Consider the following 21,479-nt stretch of genomic DNA (forward strand, 5'->3'; position numbering starts at 1 on the left):
GACCTTTAGTTCCTAACATGTGTCAGTCAGAGGCATGCAGGACTTTCTTCAAACTGCATTAAAGACACTGTGAGCAAGAGCGAGCTTGGTATTGACTCAGAGTAGAGCACAGAAGGTTTGCCGGAGTTTTCCTTTCCTGTGAGCTTCCAAGCCCTCTGTCCTAGCGTGGTGCTTTCTGTTATTGGGATAAAACGCTGACCAAAGGCAGCTTGGGGAGGGAAGGGTTTATGTCAGCTCACAGCTCAGCTCACAGTTCATCATGAAGGGAACTCAAGGCAGGAACAGTAGCAGAGGCTACGGAGGGAGCTGCTCCTGGCTCATTCCCTCCCCACCCCACCCCACCCCTGCCCACAGCTTTGCTCAGCCTGCTTTCCTACATAGCCCAGGACCTCCTGCCCAGAGCTGAGCTGGGCCTTCCTGCATCAGTCAGCAAAAAAGCAGCCGTTCCCACAGGCCAGTCTGATGGAGGCATTTTTCTCTCCCGAGGTTTCCTCTTTCCAAATGTCCCTAGCTTGTGTCAAGTTGACAGCCTCATGTTACTTTTTCCCATACTGCCTTCTGCCTAAGTGGCTAATCGTTATAATCTCAGGTCCCTCGAATTATGTATAAATTTCTCAAACCACCTTATTTATAGTTCCTCTTCTAATCAAGAAGTCGTTCTAGGAGAATCCCATGTCTAATCCCATGCAATGCAGCATCTATACACCAAATACCCAAAACATGTTTCATAAATGAATCTATTGCTGCACAGACCTCAGGCCCCTAAACCCTTTTGGCCCAATGAGGCAAGAAATGAAAACTTATATTCACTGAGTCTTTGCAAAACAAACAAACAAACAAAGAGGCAAAAGGAACACAGCCGAGTTTTTCTGCTCTCTGACCAATGCCGGGGTCCTCATCATTACAAAGCCCACTCTGCTACATTAGCCTCTGCTGACTTGTTCATCTTCCGGCAGTTTCCCTAAGTGTTCTTTTGCATATTGCATAAGGGTACCACAAAAATACTCCAAATGCTGTCAGAAAGATGAGTGGGCGGCCATTGCTTTCATCCCAGTGTGATAAGGGGGGTAACAGTACACTAGAATTCTTCCTCTGGTGGTGGAGGAACAGTACGATGCTTGACTGTCAAATGTCCATTCTTGTAAAACTCCAAAGCACCCATCTATAAAACACCACATATTAAGCCAGCCAGTGAGTGCCTCAGAGCCCAGGTTCCCCTGCTTGTGTTACCCGAACACCAGACCTTGTAAGTAACTGTGGGACACAAATGAAGACCCATGCATAGGCCTTCAAAGCAGATGCACAGCTAGCCGAGTCTCTATGTGGGCCCCCAACAAGTGGAGCAGGGCCCTTCCTAAAGCATAGCCTGACTGTGGTATCCCTTCCCCAACAGGGCCAGCAGCCATGCCTGGCCTCAGTGGGAGAGGATGTGCCTACTATGCAAAGACTTGATGAACCAGGGTGGGGGAGGATACCAAGGGTGGGGCCACTCTCCCAGGGGAGGAGGGAAGGAGAGATGGAGGAGGGTCTCTGAAGGGGAGACTGGGATGGGGGTGAATTTGGGATGTAAATAAATAAGTAAATAAATAAATAAGATATTTTGTAGAAAGGCTTCACATTTAATCTTGAAACAGCATTCACACATGAGCTTTCCAGTATCCCAAGGAACTCATAGACATTCCAAACAATAACATCCCTTGGATAGTGTGGTTGTTTAAATATGCTTGGCCCATGGGAAGTGGCACTATTAGGAGGTGTGGTCTTGTTGGAGGAAGTTCATCACTGTGGGCTTTGAGGCCCAGATCTCAAGCTCCACTCAATATAGACAGTCTCCTGCTGCTGCCTGGGAATCAAGACGTAGAATTCTAAGCTCTTCTAGCACCATGTCTGCCTGGATGCTGCCATGCTTCCCCACCATGATGATAATGGACTGAATCTCTGAAACTGTAAGCCAGCCCCAATTAAATGTTTGCCTTTATAAGAGTTGTGTTGGTCATGGTATCTCTTTACAGCAATGGAACCCTAAGTAAGACAGATAGGTAAGTTTTCTCTGACATAGTCATTTTTTTCTATGATTTTGATGACCATTGGTCTTTTGAATTTTGAGTTTCCTAAAGGATTCGGCTGACCATGCATATAAATATACATATTGTCTTTTTTGTTTGTTTGTTTTTGTTAACACATGTCTCCCCATTTACAAGACAGACCAGACACAGTGGCCTAGGCTGAAGTGTACATAGGATAGGTTTATTCTGCCTCCTCTTTCTATATGGTCAGTGTAGGAACACAGCCTGTGGTAAGCATAGGAGGCCTATATTGTCTTTGTTTTGTTTTGTTTTGTTTGTGTTTTGTTTTGTTTTTGAGACAGGGTTTCTCTGTATAGTCCTGGCTGTCCTAGAACTCAGAAATCTGCCTGCCTCTGCCTCCTGAGTGCTGGGATTAAAGGCCTGCGCCACCACACCCAGCTTATATTGTCATCTTGATGTCCTGGGTCACATCTCTATCCCTCAGGACACATGTGAGCATCCTTCAGCACATTCCCAGCCTTGCACTGAGTGTAGCCATTTTGGGGCCTAGCCACTTCACAATAGCCAAAGAGCAGGAACCCAAGAAGCCACTGGAATGTGAGTGGAGAGGAACAAAATGAGATATATACAAACAATGGAATACCATTTGGCCTTTAAGAAAGATTTACGGCTGTTCAGTAAATTCCATTTCTAGGCTTGAACCAAGTTGCCAAGTAACTAGTTCAGGATTTTCTTCGGATATTTCTCAAGACGCGTTTCTAGTTATGTTTGAAGTGAGCCTCTTTTTTTTTTTAAGATTTATTCATTTATTCATTTTGTCTTATGTGAGTACACTGTTGCTCTCTTCAGACACACCAGAAGGGAGCATCAGATTTCATTACAGATGGTTGTGAGCCACCATGTGGTTACTGGGAATTGAACTCATGACCTCTGGAAGAGCAGTCAGTGCTCTTAACCTCTGAGCCACCTCGCCAGCCCCTGAAGTAAATCTCTTTAACTGCTGCTATTAGAGTGAGGTTTGTTTTTTGCAGTGCTAGGGATTGAACCCATGTCTCATGCATGATAGGCAAGGACCCTACCACTGAGCTAAAACTCCAGCTAGGATGTTTAAATGATAAAAATTAAACATGCCGTTGCTATGTGGAAACAGGGCTTGACTTATGACATGAATATTAAGCTGGTTTTTAATGCCTCCGATTGACATTCCAAAGACATTTTTCTGTTCCCAGTTGAAAATTAAAGTGCAGGTAGCCAGGCAGTAGTGGTGCATGCCTTTAATCCCAGCCCTTAAGAGGCAGAAGCAGAGCTGATGCTAACATACACTACAATATGGATAAACCTCGAAGACATGAAGCTAAGGGAAATGAGCCAGACATAAAAAGCGAAGTGATATGATTCCACTTTTACGACGTACTAGACATTAGAGCTGAAGGGACAGCCATGGAGAGGCCAGTTTAGGGGACCCGGAGCTTCAGCTTGGGATGACGGAAAGCCCTGGAGGCAGGCAGTGACAGCAAACAACAGCAAAGGACCTGGTCACCATAAATTCTATGCTTAAAATGTTTCAGCAAGTCAGCCATGGTGGCACTTACCTCCAGGTGGGAAGATTGAGGGTTCAAGGTAGCCTGGGCTGCGGAGCAAGACCCTGTCGCAAGAAAGAAAGAAAAAAAAGGTTTAAAATGATAGATTGTATGTATGTTTTCTAAAACTTTTTAAAGTAAGGTTTTAAAAGCCCTCTGGAGCCCAGAGGACTTGGGAGCTGGAACTGACGAGAAGGCTGCCTCTCTGAGAACTATCTTTTACAGTTTGCATACAAGGTTCCATGCAAACGTCCAAGTGAAGGTCTCACCCAGCGATCCCAGCCAGCTATGAAGCCTATGGACCATAGCAACAACCAACCAGGCATGATAACCTAAGGGTGCAGTAGTGGTACTCACACCTTGGCATAACCAACAGCTCTCTAATTGGACTTAAGGCCCACTCAACACGAGGAAAAGCATGCCTGCTACTGGAAACCTAGCCAACTACCTGAGGCTATTAAAGCTGTGAATCTTGAAGAACCTACAACTGCCACTTTACTAAACCAGTATAAATCCTGACTACATTCTAAATAGCTGTCCTTATACCCACAGATAAGTATAATCCTCACCTTCAATCAAGAAAACCTGTTGCTTTGCAATGGATAAAGACCATTAAAGAAACCATACTAATCAAAGTGCAGAGTCATGGCACCCCATCCCAACTGATGCATCGACTACACAACTCCTGTACCTGAGGCTCAGGGATCATTTCAGGAAAGAACAAGTGCCTGTATGCACCAGAGGAACAAGGAGTTTGCTATGAGATTGCACTTCCTGGAGCTCTCAGAAGCTCTGCCCATAAAGTCTCACTAACATGGCTGCCTAAGCATGAACTGAACAGGGGCCACACCAATGGGCATGTTAAACATGCATGAACACTCCCGCTCGTGGAGGGACACTCAGCATGGTGGTGTGTACCTCTAGTCAGGAGGCAGAAACAGGTATATCTCTGTGAGTTCAAGGCCAGTAAGTTCCAGGACAGTCAGGGCTCCATAGAGAGACCCTATCTCAAAATAAAAAGTATTGTATGAAAGAAAGTTGGGGCTAGAGAGAAGGTTCAGCAGTTAAAAGCATAAACTTCTCTCAGAGTTCAATTGCTAGCACCTAGAACAAATGGTTTGCAACTACCTGTAACTCCAATTCCAGGGGGATCCCATACCTCTAACCTCGGCAGGCACCTGCATTTACATAGAAAAGAAAAAAAAAGAAAGAAAGAAAGAAAGAAAGAAAGAAAGAAAGAAAGAAAGAAAGAAAGAAAAGAAAGCTGACATAGTGACACACACCTTTAATCCTAGCACTCAGGATCTCTGACCTGGCCAGCCTGGTCTACAGAGTGCGTTCCAGGACAAGCCAGTACTATATAGTGAGACCCTTTCTCTGAAAAAAAAGAAATGACACCTGACCAAATTGTATTCATCTCAAGTAGACAAGATCATTTCTACATTAGATAGCTAATTAACTAATAGATTTGCCACCTTGCCAGATTAGAGGAGAAAAACCATTGTCTCTGAATAAATAAAAGGTTTAACTAAATCTTACTATTCATTCAAGACAGATACAAATATGAATCCTTTGTCCACTAAAACACAAGCTCCTTAACCTTCAAAGGCTCATCAGTGGCAAACTCTCTTCTCAGTGACACTGCATGCCTCTTACAGGGACCAGAAAAAAATGGATATCTATTTATCCACATGTGCAATAGTCACCCGAGAACACTAGAAATTACAGAGAAATTATTGTTGTTAATAACAGTTCAGCAAATTACTGAATGCAAAAAAATACAACATGCAAAGTCATTGAGTTTGTATAATCAGCAACAAATTTCTTTTTTTCCTTTTGAGACAGGGTCTTATCTGCTAACCCTGTAGCCCTGACTGGTCTTGAACTCACAGAGATCTGCCTGCCTCTGGCTCCTGATTGCTGGAGTTAAAGGTGTGTACCGTCACACCCAGCTTTAATAAGATTTCAAAGGTAACCGTCTTGTATTAGTCACCTTTCCTGCTGCTGGGATAAACACCAAGATCAAAAGCAACTTCTGGAAGAAAGACCATTTTGACTTATAGTTCCAGAGGGTTGAGCGGCCATCTTGGCAGGCATGGTGGTGACAGGAGCAGAAAGCTGAGAGTTCCCATCTTCAAATACAATCAAAAACCAGAGAGAGAGAGAGAGTTGCTTCTGCATCCTCTGCCCATCGCCATGGCTGCCTACAAGCTGGTGTTGATCCGGCATGGAGAGAGCGCCTGGAACCTGGAGAACTGCTTCAGCGGCTGGTACAACGCTGACCTGAGCCCAGCGGGCCATGAGGAGGCAAAGCACCAGGTGTTGCAAGATGCTGGCTATGAACTTGACATCTGCTTCCCCTCTGTGCAGAAGAGAGCGATCCGAACCCTCTGGACAGTCCTGGATGCCATTGACCAGATGTGGTTGCCAGTGATCAGGACTTGGCACCTCAATGAGTGACACAATGGGGGTCTAACAGGTCTCAATAAGGCAGAAACTGCTGCTAAGCATGATGAGGCCCAGGTAAAAATCTGGAGACGATCTTATGATGTCCCACCGCCTTCCATGGAGCCCGATCACCCCTTCTACAGCAACATCAGCAAGGATGGCAGGTACGCAGACCTTACTGAGGACCAGCTACCCTCCTGTGAGAGCCTGAAGGACACTATTGCCAGAGCACTGCCCTTCTGGAATGAAGAAATTGTCTCCCAGATCAAGGAGGGGAAAAGGGTCTTGATTGCTGCCCATGGCAACAGCCTCGGGGCATTGTTAAACATCTGGAGAGTCTCTCAGAAGAGGCCATCATGGAGCTGAACCTGCCCACGGGTATCCCCATCGTCTATGAACTGGACAAGAACTTGAAGCCCATCAAGCCTATGTAGTTCCTGGGAGACGAGGAGACCATGCGCAAAGCCATGAAAGCTGTGGCTGCTCAGGGCAAGGTGAAAGTGAAGGCCAGGAGATAGACTCCTACCCTGACACCCTCCCTGCCTGTTCCTACCTCCTGCACTCTCCCCAGCACCTGCCACACTGACTACGTCTTTAGGATCTTAAGTTTAAGTTGTAGCTGCAGATGGGGGCCTGTGGCTCCCGTTTTCATTGTAGTCTTTTATCCCCCCGCACCCACTCCCTTCATAGAATCTAGTCAGAATAACACCTCTGGGGGTGCAGGTTCTCGGACCATACCGAGGGACAGCTCCCTGTACCAGGAGAGTTGAGAGACAGTAACTATAGTTTTTCTTAGGTCTTTGTTTACTAAGGGTCTGTTTAGGAAGAAGTCAGGGAGGAACTGTGCTGTAGTATGACCAATGAGGAGAAGCTGCAGTCCAGCTTTGTCCCTGGAACCTGTCCTGCACTCTTCCTGCCATTAGGTAACTGGGGGCATAGTCAATCCAGTGGTGAGTGGAAGTAACCTCATGGTGACTTTAACCCTGCTTTCTCTCTGACCCTAAAGGAGCTGCTGGTCCTAGAAGGTTGGGGTCAATCTTGTCAAGTCTATGTTACATTTACTTTTACACACACACACACACACAAAAGTATATATACATATTATCAGCACCCAAAAGCAACTCTGAGGTTGCTAGTGGCAGTCCTGTGTGGTCACCAGAAAATAAGCCACTCCTCATATCTGTGGGATAAACTCCTTGTACCTCTTGCTGTGTTTGGATCCCTTTGGCTTGTTTTGTAGAGGTGAAGTGCCCCTGGATCATGTCTCAGTTTTTGTCTTTCATTGTCTGAATCATAATCATGTTCCAGCTGCTTGACCCTACCGTGTGGGTTCAGAGCTCGTTTGGGCATAACAACTAAGTCTCTTTCCAGATCAGTATAATAAAGGAGTGAGGTGCAATTAAAAAAAAAAAAAACAGAGAGAGAGAGAGAGAGCGCGCTGGAAGCAGCAAACCCTCTCCCCAAGTGACATACTCCTCCAGCAAGGCCACACCTCCTAAACCGCCCCCCAAAATGCCATCAACTGAGAATCCAGTGTTCAAACATCTGGGCCCAAGAGGGACATTCTCATTCAACCATCAACATACCAAAATACAAACGGAAATGAATAAATATGACAAATTACACAAGTACTTTATGGAAAAAGTATAAACTCACTGCAAATTTGGTTTTGTTATTTTTGAGACAGGGTTTCTCTGGGTTGTCCTGGCTATCCTGGAACTCTGCAGACCAGGCTGGCCTTGAAGTCACAGAGAGCCACCTGCCTCTCCCTCCTGAGTGCTGGTATTAAAGGTGTGCACCATAACTGCCCAGCTCAAAATAAAAAATAGTAAGTTTATTTAGAATTTAATAAGATGCCTAGTCATTTTAATATGCTTTTCTTCTAAAATACTCTATTGAAAACTTTTTAAAAATTAATTTTTTTATGTTTTCAGTTGTTTGGGGTGTGTGTGTGTGTGTGTGTCGTGTCAGTCAATGGACAGTTTGCAGAAGTAGGATTCACTGTCTACCATGTTGGTCACAGGGATCAAATCCAGGTCAGCAGTCTTGGCAGCAAGCGCCTTTACCCACTAAGCCATTTCACTGGCCCCATTGTTTTAATTATAGTCAAACTTGCTGAACACCTAACAGTGGTTAAATTCATTCCCATCTCCTATCTCCCCGGTTTCAGTGGATTACACAGCCTTGCACATTTGCAGCCTTGTTACTAGGAAGGTGCATTGGTTCGGGTATGAGGATGGCACCTATTGTCTGTAACACTTCTTTAGGCTAAGTCCTGTGTTTTAAGTATTTAGATAGATAGCCTGTGGGCTTCTCATAAACCAGGAGCAAGATTGACAAGAGGAAATGGGGAGTCTGACTGCGGGCAGGGGCCCCTGCTGGGCCCCAGCAGCCCTGAGAGGGTTCCGGTGAATCAGGGTGCTCTAGAAACTTCAATTGAATCCCAAGAAACTGGTTCTAAGAAAAAGGTGCTGGGCCCGAGGGAAAGAACCAGCCCCTGCCCAGTGGGAAACATAAGCATCTGGGGTTTCTCACTCTGCTGAGTGGGACCGCAAGTGGAACAAGCATTATAGGGGGTTCGAGGCAAAAGGTTAGAGACCAAGAGAAGACAGAAAAGCCACTGACCCTTCTGCTTGCCCATGAACTAAGACTGAAATTAATTCAACAGACATGTCCAGAGCGCTAGCCTCAATCCTTGTCAATGCTGTAACTGAGCTTTCTAAAGTGGTTATGTCCAGGCCCACTGAGGGGACGTTTCCACGTTGCCATATACCATGCCCATTCTAGGCAACAGCCACATGAATCCGATGCCATTCATTTCCTGATTTTACATAATAGGATTTTTACACACAAGTCCAGGCTCGATGATGGTAAGGGAGGTAGTGAGGTGTGTGTGTGTGTGTGTGTGTGTGTGTGTGTGTGTGTGTGTGTGTGTGTGTGTAGGGGGAGGTATCTAGACAGAAAATCAAGTACATACACATACATTTTAATAATGCAGCCTGGGAGAAACTCCAATTCAAGGAAAGGCATCTAAACAAAACAGTGACGCGAAACAGGCGTGGCACATCAGGACAGTGATGGACATAGCTGATTTTGGAAGGTTCAAATAGAAACAACGTATAAAAGTGAAGTGGAAAATATCTTCAGTTCATAGGGGATCACAGCATAAGTGTCTAGATCTAGAAATGTTAAACTTAATATTTTTAAAATTATCCATAGCTGGGCATGGTAGTGCAAGCCTTTAATCCCACACTTAGGAGACAGAGGCAGTTGTACCTCTGTGATTTCAAGGCCAGCCTGATCTACACAGTAAGTTCCATGCCAACCAGAGATGGAAGGGGACTACGCAGAAAGACCTGTCTCAAAAACAATACAACAGCATCATCAACAATCTATTTCTTTCCATTTATTTGTATGTTCTTGGGTTGTCCATAGAGACCAGAAGAAGCCATCAATTCCCCGAGGCTGTGGTTACAGGCAGTCGTTAGATGCCTGACATGTGGGTCAGAAACCAAACTTGGTTCCTCTGGAAGAGTAGCAAATGCTCTTAAGTGAGGAGACATCCCTCCAGCCTCAAACTTATTTTTTTTTTCCCATTTGTACAAGGGTAAACTACTATACTACATATAGCACTAATATATAAGGTCTTATCTACTAACTTTGATTACCAAAACTATAGAGCTTTCTCTAAATAAAGAAAAGAAATATTGGATTGTGACAACCTCCTGTGCCTCGCCAGAGAGCAAGGTTACTATCACCCAGTATGTGTCAGTGATGGAGGAGAGCCCTGAAAAGCCGTCTTTACCCTCGCATCTCTTTCTATGTTGGATAACCAGGATTCCTGAGGACTTATGAAGCATCCAGGAAGGGCCGGGCAGCCAATGCTGTGGTTTCGAGGTTGAGCACTGGCAGTCAGATGCAATAGTGACAAGGATGCAGGGCTGAGATTGCTGCTGGCTGGCTAGCATAGGCAAACTAGTTAAAATAAAGGCTAGTGGGCCATCAGGATGGCTCAGCGGGTGAAGGTGCTTGCCACACAAGCTTGCCTGACAACCTGAGCTCAGTGGGACCCTGAAAGCTGCTCTCTGCCCTCTACACAAACTATAACATGCACACCCCTGCACTCACACACATACACAGTAATAATAGGTAGCATATTTAAAGATCAGCAATAATACCAGAACAGCACCAGGAATACACGGACGCCTTTACAGATGACAGTTATAAAAACTGCAGAAAGAAAAAAAAACATAGCACATCCAGAATTGACTTCTCTTTGAGTTATGTTGTGGTCTGTGTACTTGCCCCACTAACTCATAAGCTAAAACTCTGCCTCCCAGTCAGACTGGATATGGGGAGAGAACATGGGAGGAAGTGACTAAGGCTAAGTGAGGTCATGGGGTCTCTTACAGGTCCTAGTCCCAGAAGACGAGAAAGAGACCAGGGTAGATGGTTTGATGGTTAAAGCGCTCAATGTCCAAGCATGAAAACTAGAACAAGCATGAAAACAGAACCCAGTGGGCTGTAGGTAGCATATGGCAGCTCTCCTACAATCCCAACCTCAGAAGGCCATGACAGGGGATTCCCCAGGTCCAGCTGGCCATGTTGGCCAGTCTTGCTTCTGACTGAGACATCTTGCCTCATTGAATAAAATGGAAGGACAGTTAAGGAGATTTCCTACCTCAATCTTGGACTTCTGCATCCACACACATGTACATGTACCCACACATGTGTCCACACACACAGAAACATGCACATACACAAAAACCAGGGGGGGGGGAGGAAGAAGAGATAGATAGATAGATAGATAGATAGATAGATAGATAGAGGAAGGAAAGAAGGAAGAGATGACACAGCAGAGAGTTCACTACACACCTTCAGAGAAGCCAGGTGAAGACACAGCACGGTGCCACCTGAGCAATGAACCAACACCACGGCACCCTGACTGTGGGACCTGGATTCGGTTACCTGTGCCACCCTGTCCAGTCTTTTGGTATGGCAGCCTGACCAGACGAACAGCAAGCCGATCAGCCACCCTGCCTACCAGCTCTTCCATTGCCTTCCACTCCAATTCTCCTTGAGGCCCTGCTTCCCCATTGTTCCAGCTGCCAACCTGGTTGGAGATCCCTCATGCCCAGAAACACAGAGTAGACTCTGTGCCTCCCCTGGCTGTGTGCCTCCTGCCTCCTTTCTCATGCCCCAGCAACTGCTTCGTGCCTTGCTCCATTCTATCACCTGGAGTATCTCAGATGTTTTAACCCATTGTGTTTTCTCTGAGTGCCAACTCTAGCTCGCCCTCCCTACAACTCTCTGTGCTCACTTCTCAGACATAAGCACCTGGTCCCTCCAGGTGCACTGGAGTCTTTCCATTGTAACTGAAAAAGATGTCTGATTCGGACCATGGCTGAGACAGCTAGCATGAATACTGTCCCTCTCTGCCACAACCCCACCTTGTGTCTTTGTGCCTTTTTTTAGTGCAATGTTCCCAGGCTTCTGAAGACAGCTTTTCCCATGAGACGGGTTCTGTCTTAGAACCAGCAGGCTTAAGTCTAAGCACCCCAGGTTAACCAGGCTTCACATTTGACATTAACATGTCAAAAGCCAAGAAGGACTGGAAGGCTCATTCCTGAGTTAAGCATCCACCCAATAGAAAAGAGGAGTCTAAAACCCCTGACTAAGTCACTGCCAAGAAAGAGAGCCAGCCCCATCTCCATAAGAAGAAACAGAACAGACAAGCCGTCTATCCTTCCAGGTAACACTTGTACTGATACAGCCCAGCACACAAGCCCCTTCTCCATCATTACTGCCATGACTTTAACCTCCCAACGAGTGGATCCCAACTCCTGCGCTGCCCCACCCCTCCCCAGCCCCAGAGAATCTGTTCCAAGCCATAATCCAGTAGAGAAGCATTGGAGCCCTTGGAAAAATAGCAATGCTTTTCTTCTATCATGATTCATGCAAACTTGGCTGTGAGCGTATACAAAGAAAAGAACACGTCCAAAGCAGAACTCTTGAGTCCTTCCAGAATAAGGCTGAGTCTCAATTTGAAAAGATGGATTTAGTTTGCACGGCAAAGGGGAAACATGGCCTAGCTTTAAAGGTTAGGTTAAACCTGGATTAGAACACAAAATAAATCTACAGATGCCGCATCCCGAGAGACGTTTTTTAAAATATAGTAAGCTACTCTTGGCAACAGAAAGTGAATTGGATACACTTTTGAAGAGCTTTTAAAACAGCATGAGCCTCTCTGAGAGCAATTTCACATTGTGTCCTTCAAATAAGAAAAAAAATTTAAAAAATAACCCTGAACTTGATCTTGCATACCTGTCACCCTCAATCTCAGGAGGCTGAGTCAGGAAGATTGCAAGTTCAAGGCCAGCCTAAGCAACAAAATGAAACCCTGTCAAAAAAAAGGAAGGGAAAGGAAAGGAGGAAGGAAGCCAGAAATTTCATGACAAAGAACATTTTGAAAGCAAGCAAACAAACACACTGAAGATTTATGAAAAAAATGTTTACTATGACATTGTTGATTATAATAAAACTATTAAAAGCATGAAAAGGTGACTAAATGCATGGTGGTAAATGCTTTCCATAGAATATTTTTAGTAATGAAAAATCATATTGACGAGAAAGATGGTTCAGTAAAGGCAAAGGCACTTGCTGCTAAACCTGACAGCTTGAGTTCAGATTCCCAGGACCCACACTGTAGAAGGAAAGAGCCATTTCCAATGAGCTGTCCTTCAACTGCCACACTACACCCTGATAGATAGATAGATAGATAGATAGATAGATAGATAGATAGATAGGGTATAGTATAGGCAGACATATCTCATATCTCTGTGGGTTTAGGTCTGGCCAGGTCTACATAGCTAGCTCAGAGCCAACCAGGGCTATCTAGTGAGACCCTACTTAAAAAGTAGAAAATGCTTAGAAGGCCACAATAGGTTTTGTGTGTATGCTAATGATGAGTGAGAAAAGATAAATTCTAAACCATTCATTGCTTTTTGTCACTGTAACAAACAACTTACAGGAATCAACACACAGGAGAAAGTCCTTAGGTGGGCTCATGGTCCCCAGTGTTCCCTTTGCTGGTCACTTTGTCCCTTCACTGTGGACTCACACTGAGGCAGAACATCACCACGGGAGCTCATCAGAGCCAAGCTTCTTCCTTCAGGGCATCCAGAAAGAAAACATGTGACACACACCTTTCATCTCTAGCACCTGGAGGCAGAAGCAGACAGATCTTTGTGAGTTCAAGACCAGCCTGGCCTACCTAGCAAGCACCAGGCCAACGAGGACTGCATACTACATATTGAGACTCTGTCTCAAAAACAAGCAAATGAAACACTTTGCAGGGTGTATCCTCCTCTCACTAGACTGTATCTCCTGCGGTTTCCAGCACCCACCCTCGGGAGTCCATTCAATCATGAATGCCTCAGTGGTTTAAGCCCTGTTGAGATGAACTCTCAAAACCCAGTCAGGTCCCCAAAGCCTCACCTCTGAACGCGCCGGCTGCACTGAAATCTAAGCCTTTAACACATGAGGATATTTCAGGTCCAAACTATAGTATTTATATAGTACTGTCACAATGACATCAAAGGAAAAGATGTTGTATGAAAACAAGGGTGGTAAGGGTGGGTGCTGGAGAGATGGCTCAGCAGTTAAGAGCAAAGGACCTGGATTCAGTTCCTAGCACCCACATGGCAGTTCACAACTATCTGTAACTCCAGTTCTAAGGGATGTGATGCCTTCTTCTGCTAGCACCAGGCATGCACATGATACACAGACATAGACACAGGCAAAACACCATACATAAATGTGTCTGTTTTTTCTTTTAATTAAACATTTAGTTGGGTGTAGTGATACATACTTATAATCCCAGCACTTGAGAGGTGGAGACAAAGAAATGAAGAGTTCAAAACCAGCCTAGGCTATGTGAGGCCCTGTCTCAGAAACAACAACAAACAAAGAAAAAAACCTTTTAGCCAGGCATAGTGGTGCAGTCAGTCCTCAGGAAGCTGAGTCAGGAGGATTAGCATGAGGATAGCCTAGGTTACAGGGCCCAAACCAGATGTCCGAGTTCCTTTCCTCTCTCTTGCTGTGATAAAACACAGTGGCCAAAAGCAACTTAAGGGAAGGAAGGATTTATTTGGCTTATACTTCCCTTCCAGACCAAGTCCTTCATTGAGGGAAGTCAAAGCAGGAACCCAAGAAAGAAACCATGAGCAATACTGCTTGATGGTGTGTTCCCAGGCTCATAGTTAGCTAGATTTTATCAAACAGCCCAGGTAATGGTGCTACCCATAGTGGGCTGGGCCCTTCTATGTCAATCAACACACAGCCATGCCCACAGTCCACCCTGATAAGACAATTACTCAACGGAGACTTTTCCAGATGACTCTAGACAGTGTCAAGGTGACAATTCAGCCAACCTAAGACACCAGGCTAGCCAAAACTATGGAGCAAGACTTTGTCTCAAACAATATAATTCAATGAAAACTTTTAAAAGTTATGTGACCCAGTTTATTACTACTACTTTTAGGCCTGAACTGCTTGAATCAGCTGACAAATTCTATGGTGTAAAGTTCAGAAATAAGGTTAGTCACATTGATGTGATCACAGCAGAGATGGCCAAAGATTTTGTAGAAGATGATACCACACATGGTTAATTGAAGGATAATGCTTGCTGTCTTGGAAGATGTGTATAATAATGTGATCCATACACAGGAACTGTAAATTTTAAAACTAAATATTTGGTTATTATTAAGTTATTAGATTTAGAATACACAGTCCTTTTATACTTGTCTTTGTATTTTATAAGCTCCCCTGTAATGTTACATTTCTACATATAGTTGAGGAATTTTATTTCCTACTCGGCTTTTTGTAAAGTGTCCTCCTATTTTAAATCTATTGAGATATTCTAAATATTCTTCCCAATTATTTTATAGCTTCTATTAAATAATTGGTTTGTGACTAACTGTAAATGTGGCCTTTGGTCTTTGTAATGGTTAGAAACATTAAGTACATATTTTGCATAAAAAAAAAGGTTATGTGAAGAACGGGCTACGGATCTAGGTCAGTGGCAAAGTAATTGTTTAACATGCAGAAGGCCCCAGGTTCAAAATATCAAAATTATAATAAGCTAAACTGTAGGAGTTTGGGGCATGGTTCAAAGGCAGGGTATTGTTCATAGGCCTGTATTCCATCCCCAGCAATAGTAATTGCTGTCGTTGTTGTTGTTAAAAAATCATAGAATCCATCTTTACAGTCCAATTGTAGAGGGTAGAAATCAGGAAACCCGCAGTCTGTCTCACGGTCTTTTTGGCTGCGTGACTCTGCGTGATCCAAATCTGCTGTGCGTCCCCAATTCCTTTGTGCTTTTCTGATCAGATGGGAATGGGACTTAGCTTAGATGAGAATCAGCCCAAAGAAAACTGCATCTCTAGCACCCAGTCCAGCCTCAGCTGAAGCCAAGACTCCCCTGTCAACTGATAGCACTTCTTAGCAAGCAATTCGCCCACATCAACCTGAAGCTACAGAGGTGTTTGCACTCTGACTTTTTGAAACCTCAGAGCATGGGGGTAACGTGAGATACGGGAGAGACATGTGCACAAAGGTCTCAATTAAGAATGGAATGCAACCGTAAAAATAGTTACGATTACAAATAGCATGTAGCAACACAGGGAAAGACTTATGTCACCGTACTGTGGGAGACAGAACGCAGGACTGCAGGGATCCTGTCATTATGGCCACCTGAGAAAATGCACGTTTAAAGTCCTGGAAGGGAGCACACAAGGGCTGCCCAGCTCCTGTTCAAGTGGCGGGATAATGAGAGAGTGTTTTCTCTTTCTCTCTCTCTCTCTCTCTCTCTCTCTCTCTCTCTCTCTTGTTTTCCCTTTAAAAAATAATATTTTTGAGACTGGAGAAATGGCTCACTGGTTAAAAGAATTTGTTGCTGTTGCAGAAGCCCCAAGTTCTGTTCACAGCTCCCACACTGGGTGGCTCATAGCCATCTGTAACTCCAGCCTCTGGCCCCACAGACACCTGCACACATGTGAACAAATCTTCACATAGGCACACACACACACATACACTCACACACATATCACACACCACCACACACACACACCGCACACACATACATACTGAAATAAAAGTAAAACCAGGCATAGTGGTGTTTGCCTTCATATCCAGCTCAGGAGAGCCAGAGGTACACAGATCTCTGTGAGTTTGGAGCCAGCCTCGTCTACATAGCAAGTTCCAAGCCAGACAAAGTCACATGGTAAAAGTGATAATAATAATAATAATATCTCATTTATACATTATGTTTTGTGTTAATTATAGTAATTAAATATAAATATGTTAGTATAGTTATGCTTATATATAAATAAGTAAATCTAATAATAATAACAAATATTTTGGGGGCTGGAGAGGTGGCTCAGCTGTTAAGAGCACTGACTGCTTATTCTTCCAGAGGTCCTGAGTTCAAATCCCAGCAACGACATGGTGGCTCACAACCATAATGAGATCTGACACTCTCTTCTAGTGTGTCTGAAGACATCTGTAATGTACTTAGATATAATAATCAATAAATCTTTGGACTCTGAGCAGGGTCGGAGCGAGCAGGGCCGACTGGAGAGAGCAGAGGGCCTTAATTCAATCCTCAGTAACCACATGAAGGCTCACAACCATCTGTACAGCTACAGTGAACTCAGACACATAAAATAAATGAATAAATCTTTTTAAAGAAGGACATTAACATCTACTGAACAGCTATTTTATGCCTTATACTTTATATTCTATATTTTGATTCAATGAACCAAGGGGAAACCCTTATAACCATTTTGCAAGCAGGGGAAGATGAGGCTCAGAGAGGTTGAAATGGCATCCTGAGAGTTGGCAGGATCAGAACTGAAGCCCAGCGCTCTCCACCGTATCCCCTTAACTACCCAAAGCAATCCTGCGTCGTGTATGCCAGAAAGAATGATAGCATCTTCTATGCGTGTTCTTGTGTAATAACCCTGTCCGTTTAAACTGTGTCCTCCCTGTTCAAATAAGGTATAAGCAGCTAAGGGAGGTTGAGTCACCAGCGCTAGAGATACCAAAGTTGGAAACTGACAAAGCGACGAGTCTAAGGCAGGTCAGTCTGCATTGGTAAGAAAAAACCAGAAACTTTGAGATTCACACATGGGCTGCCACTCCTGGTGCCGCTGCCACCTAAACGGGAGTGTCTTACAGGGAGGAGAACACATGAGGAGCTGGGTTCCCAGGCTGTCTTGAGCTGGTCGGACTGGCTCCGTCATCACTTTTGTATCTGAGGCCCGAGGCTGGGTGAGGTGGAGCTATGCACAGATGGTTCATGTGGCCTGGCCTCGGGCCAACACAGATGGTGTGGTATTAACATGCCAAAATGTTTCAAGAAACGCTGTTAAAGCTCTCCTAAGGATCCTCAAGGTGGGAGGGAGGGAGCACGCCATCTCTCCTATGGTGGAAAATGTCCGAATCATCTGGGTTGGCATGAGAAAGAGCTATCTAGTCTCTTGGACTGCTCCAAAACCACACAGTAATTGGGCTCCAGAATCCAGAGCCAAGACTGGAGCGTGGTACCAGGCCCCAGAGCACACAAGACAAGTAAGGACCCAAACTCTCAGAAGCAAATCCAAGTCAACCTCAGGGTGACCAAACGAGAGGCCCTAGGCCAGGAAACAAGTAAAACCTAAGAGCAGCAGAAGGTCCAAGATGTGAGACATAGACTAGAGTGCTCTGGCGACAGGGACTGTTGGGAAGGCTACACTGTTGGTGAGACTGAAGATGGATGCATGCCTCTAGGGGGCAATTAGTCACTGTCAGGTACACACATGCTCTGAGACGCAGCAGATCCTCTCTCCGTAACTCTACAGACAGAGTCCCACACAGAGTCCCAAACTGCTCCTAAAAATTTTTAATTAGATGTAAAAAGTTAAAATATATAAACAAATATATAAATATAAAATTTTAAATATAAAAAAAATAAAAATGCAGTAGCAGGGTGGTGGTGGCACACACCTTCATCCCAGCACTGGGGAGGCAGAAGCAGGGAGATCTGTGAGTTCAAGGCCAGCCTACTCTACAGAATGAGTTCCAGGACAGCTGGAGTTAAATAGATAAATACTGTCTTAGAAACTGCCCAAGCATTTGGAAACAGGCATGTGGAAATCCTATGTCAGTTTTTTATCCTTTTCTACGTTTTTCCTCCTTAACCAGTATGGATGCTGGGAACAGAATGTGGGCCATCTAGAACAACTAGTGTTCTTAACCACTGAACCACCTCTCCAGCCTACTGTTTTAAATTTCTTTTCTTTGACATTTAACATCTGCCATGTTCTCTGAACCAGTCCCATGACATGGCCGATAGCAGCTCCCTGAGAGACTATAAAAAGGTCACCTTTCTATAAGCTGGAATTTTGCCTCACCAACTCTATTAAGGCAGAGACAAAGAGAAGATATCAGCCTGAGATCACAGAATCTTTGAGGTTATCCTACTCCTTTGACCCTCAATTTACCACCAAACCTTATATTGATGCTCAAAGGCTCAGGGCATTTGTGTCAGGCTGAGGCTCGCTGGAAGGCAGGACTGGAATTGGGCCTCTCCCTGTAGCGTGTTCTCATCCTACAGAGATAGGCAAGAGAGTGATGCTCTGGCAATAATTGGTCGCCATGACCTACTTTCTCCTGAAACAGGAGGTGAGATGTCTGCAACCCTTTGCAGACACCCAAGGAGAGGGCAGCAGGACTGAAATGGGTCAAAGGAGAAGGAAGAGCAAGACCTGGAGAAGATGGAGAAGCTAGCTTGTTCTTAAGGCAATGCGCCAATCCAGCTGACCTTGAGCGTTGCAGCTGGAGGCCTCAGAGAGTGTGTGGAAGTGGAGACAGACCCCAGCCTGGCCAAGATGGAGAGTCCATCAGAACTCTCCTCCATAGCTGGGCTATGTTCTCAGTGGTAAGCTAGAAAAAATGTCTGTCCCCAAAACAGCAATGGAAATGGCCCATGTCCAACTTGGAAAATAAAGGAAAGAAAAATGTTTTTACCCTTACATAGACCACAGGCTATCCATGATGTTTAATTTTGTACATAAAAGGCCAAAACCCTCATGAGCTTTCAGAGGGAAGGAATTAACTCTCAGAGCATCTAAGGCTGAATAAGACCATTGCTTCCAAGGAGTAACAGCAGAGGCTGACCTCTGACCTTTATGAGCACACACACCACTCACACACACACACACACAGACACACACACACACACACACACACACACACAGAGGAAAGCAACATATAACACACACACCACTCACACATACACCACACACACCAACATACTACACACACCAACACACCACACACACCACATCATACACCATACACATATACACCACACACATATACCACACACACCATATACACCACACCACACCACACACACCCACACACACACACACACACACACACACACACACACCACATGGGAAGAGTATGCCGCATTATTAGAGCATATGTGTACCTGACAGTAACTAATTGTTTCCTAGAGGCATGGATCTGTCTCTGAGAAAAGCCATCTCAAGGTGTCACACAGGGTCATACTGGCTAATATCAGAAACACAAGGAGGCCTATGGATGTGGTAGGAGAACGCCTAGGAAAGATAGGCAATAGAGTCACAGACAAGTAACAGAAGGTCAGGTGGAACAATGCACAAGTCCAAACCCTTGGACTTTCTCTACGTGTCTTTGTTACTTTCTTCACGATAAAACCCCATGACCAAGACAATCTGTAGAAGAAAGAGTTTATTTTTGGCTTCCAGTTCCACGGGGTTGAGAGTCCATGTTGGCAGAAGGGAGACACGGCACAGCCCTCCCTCATGGGCAGGGAGGCACGGCACAGCCCTCACGGTGGTGAGAGCCTGAGTCTGAGAGCTCCTATCTTGAACCAGGAGTGAGAAAAGCAGAGAAGGCAAACTGGGAGTAGACGAAGCCATTTACTCTCAAAGCCCGTACCCAGGATGCACTTCTTCCAGGGAATCTAAGCAACCTAAACCTCCCCAAATGGCTCCACCAAGACCAGAGGGACACTTTTCATTCAAACTGCCACAGTCTAGAACGGAAGCACTTCAGTGGAGGAATAAGATGATCTGTCTTACAAATGGAAAAAAAAATCACTTTGGCTTCTGCTCTCAGAATATATGAATGGAAGCAGAAAACCAGACAGAGCCCGGCTTCAGGAGGCAGGTGAAAAATGACAGGCAGCTCCTGGAAGGAAGGAGGTGAAAGGGGAGGTCATGTTTGGGGTGTGTCGGCATATACAACGAATTCATGCCTGATGCTGGCTGAATGCCACCGTGATGCCAAGACTTTTAGCCTGAGAGACTGGCAGGAAAGAGTTAATGTTGACTGACACGAGGAACAGGCTTAGCGGACAGGCACAGAAGTTTCAAGAACTCCCTGAGTCTGAGACATCTGTAGGTCAAAGGGAATTGTCAAGTTCACAGTCAGACGCATGGAATCCAGGGGAACGGTTCAGCTCCAGATCCAAGCTTGGGACAGAGTCACGTAGACAGTGTATGAAGCCACGTGGCCTGCTGAGCTCATCAAAGGAAGTGTGATCGGAGCTGAGAACCCAGTGCTGAGCACCAAGGCCTATCCAACAGTCAGAGGTCAGAGGTCAGAGATAGGGCATGGTAGCTGTGGGGGGGAGAAGCCAGTATAGATGAAAGAAGGCCTGAGAATTTGAGGTCCTGCAAGCCTCACCAAGGAGGAGGTGTGTGGAGGAAGGTGTATATGTTTCCAAGTGTTAGGGCTGGGTCAGTGGGGCAGGACTGAGCACCAGCCACCGATGACAGCAGCCTAAGGTGGTGAATGAGGCAGGTCCTGGCTATCCAGAGAAAATCACTACCCACCAGAGAAGCTAAGATCAAAACTGGTCTGAAATGGTGTGTGTGGAGCAAACAAAACTTTGACATGCTCTGTGTGGGAGCGTGGATCGGTGCATCCTTGAGGGAAACCCTTTGACATCAGAACTAAAGGTAAATGGGCATCATCTCTGACCCATGATTCCCTTCCTAGGTGTGTGCCCCATAGCAAGCTGTGCATCTAAAGACACGAATTAGAGTTTTCACTGCCTGAGCATAGCAGCCCCAAACTGGAAATATCCCACCAGCAACAGATCAGTTAACACAGCCACACAGTGACACAGAATCCAGCCCTGAGATCAAGCCAACCACTGCTATCTGCAACCACATAGATTATAAAGTCATGGGCTGGGGACTCAGTGGTAGCGCACTAGCCTATCATGTATAGGACCCCAGGTTCAATCCACAACTCCACACCAAAAAAAAAAACAATTAAAACTATAAGTCATGCATGGCGGTTTGCCTATCACACGCAGTACCCTAGG

The 21,479-nt window shown here is 45.1% G+C and overlaps 1 non-coding gene and 1 pseudogene across 1 annotated transcript; one reads left to right on the forward strand and one right to left on the reverse strand.

Moving 5' to 3' along the window:
• Positions 1-2,180: 2,180 nt before the first annotated feature.
• On the reverse strand, positions 2,181-2,312 carry Gm24454. Its single transcript, XR_003949918.1, has one exon. It is a non-coding gene; the product is annotated as a small nucleolar RNA SNORA51 (small nucleolar RNA).
• Positions 5,775-6,755, forward strand: Gm11203 (predicted gene 11203; annotated as a pseudogene).
• The last annotated feature ends 14,724 nt before the right edge of the window (positions 6,756-21,479 follow it).

This window comes from Mus musculus, chromosome 11 (genome assembly GCF_000001635.26).
Source record: "Mus musculus strain C57BL/6J chromosome 11, GRCm38.p6 C57BL/6J".
In the NCBI taxonomy this organism is placed as follows: Eukaryota; Metazoa; Chordata; class Mammalia; order Rodentia; family Muridae; genus Mus; species Mus musculus.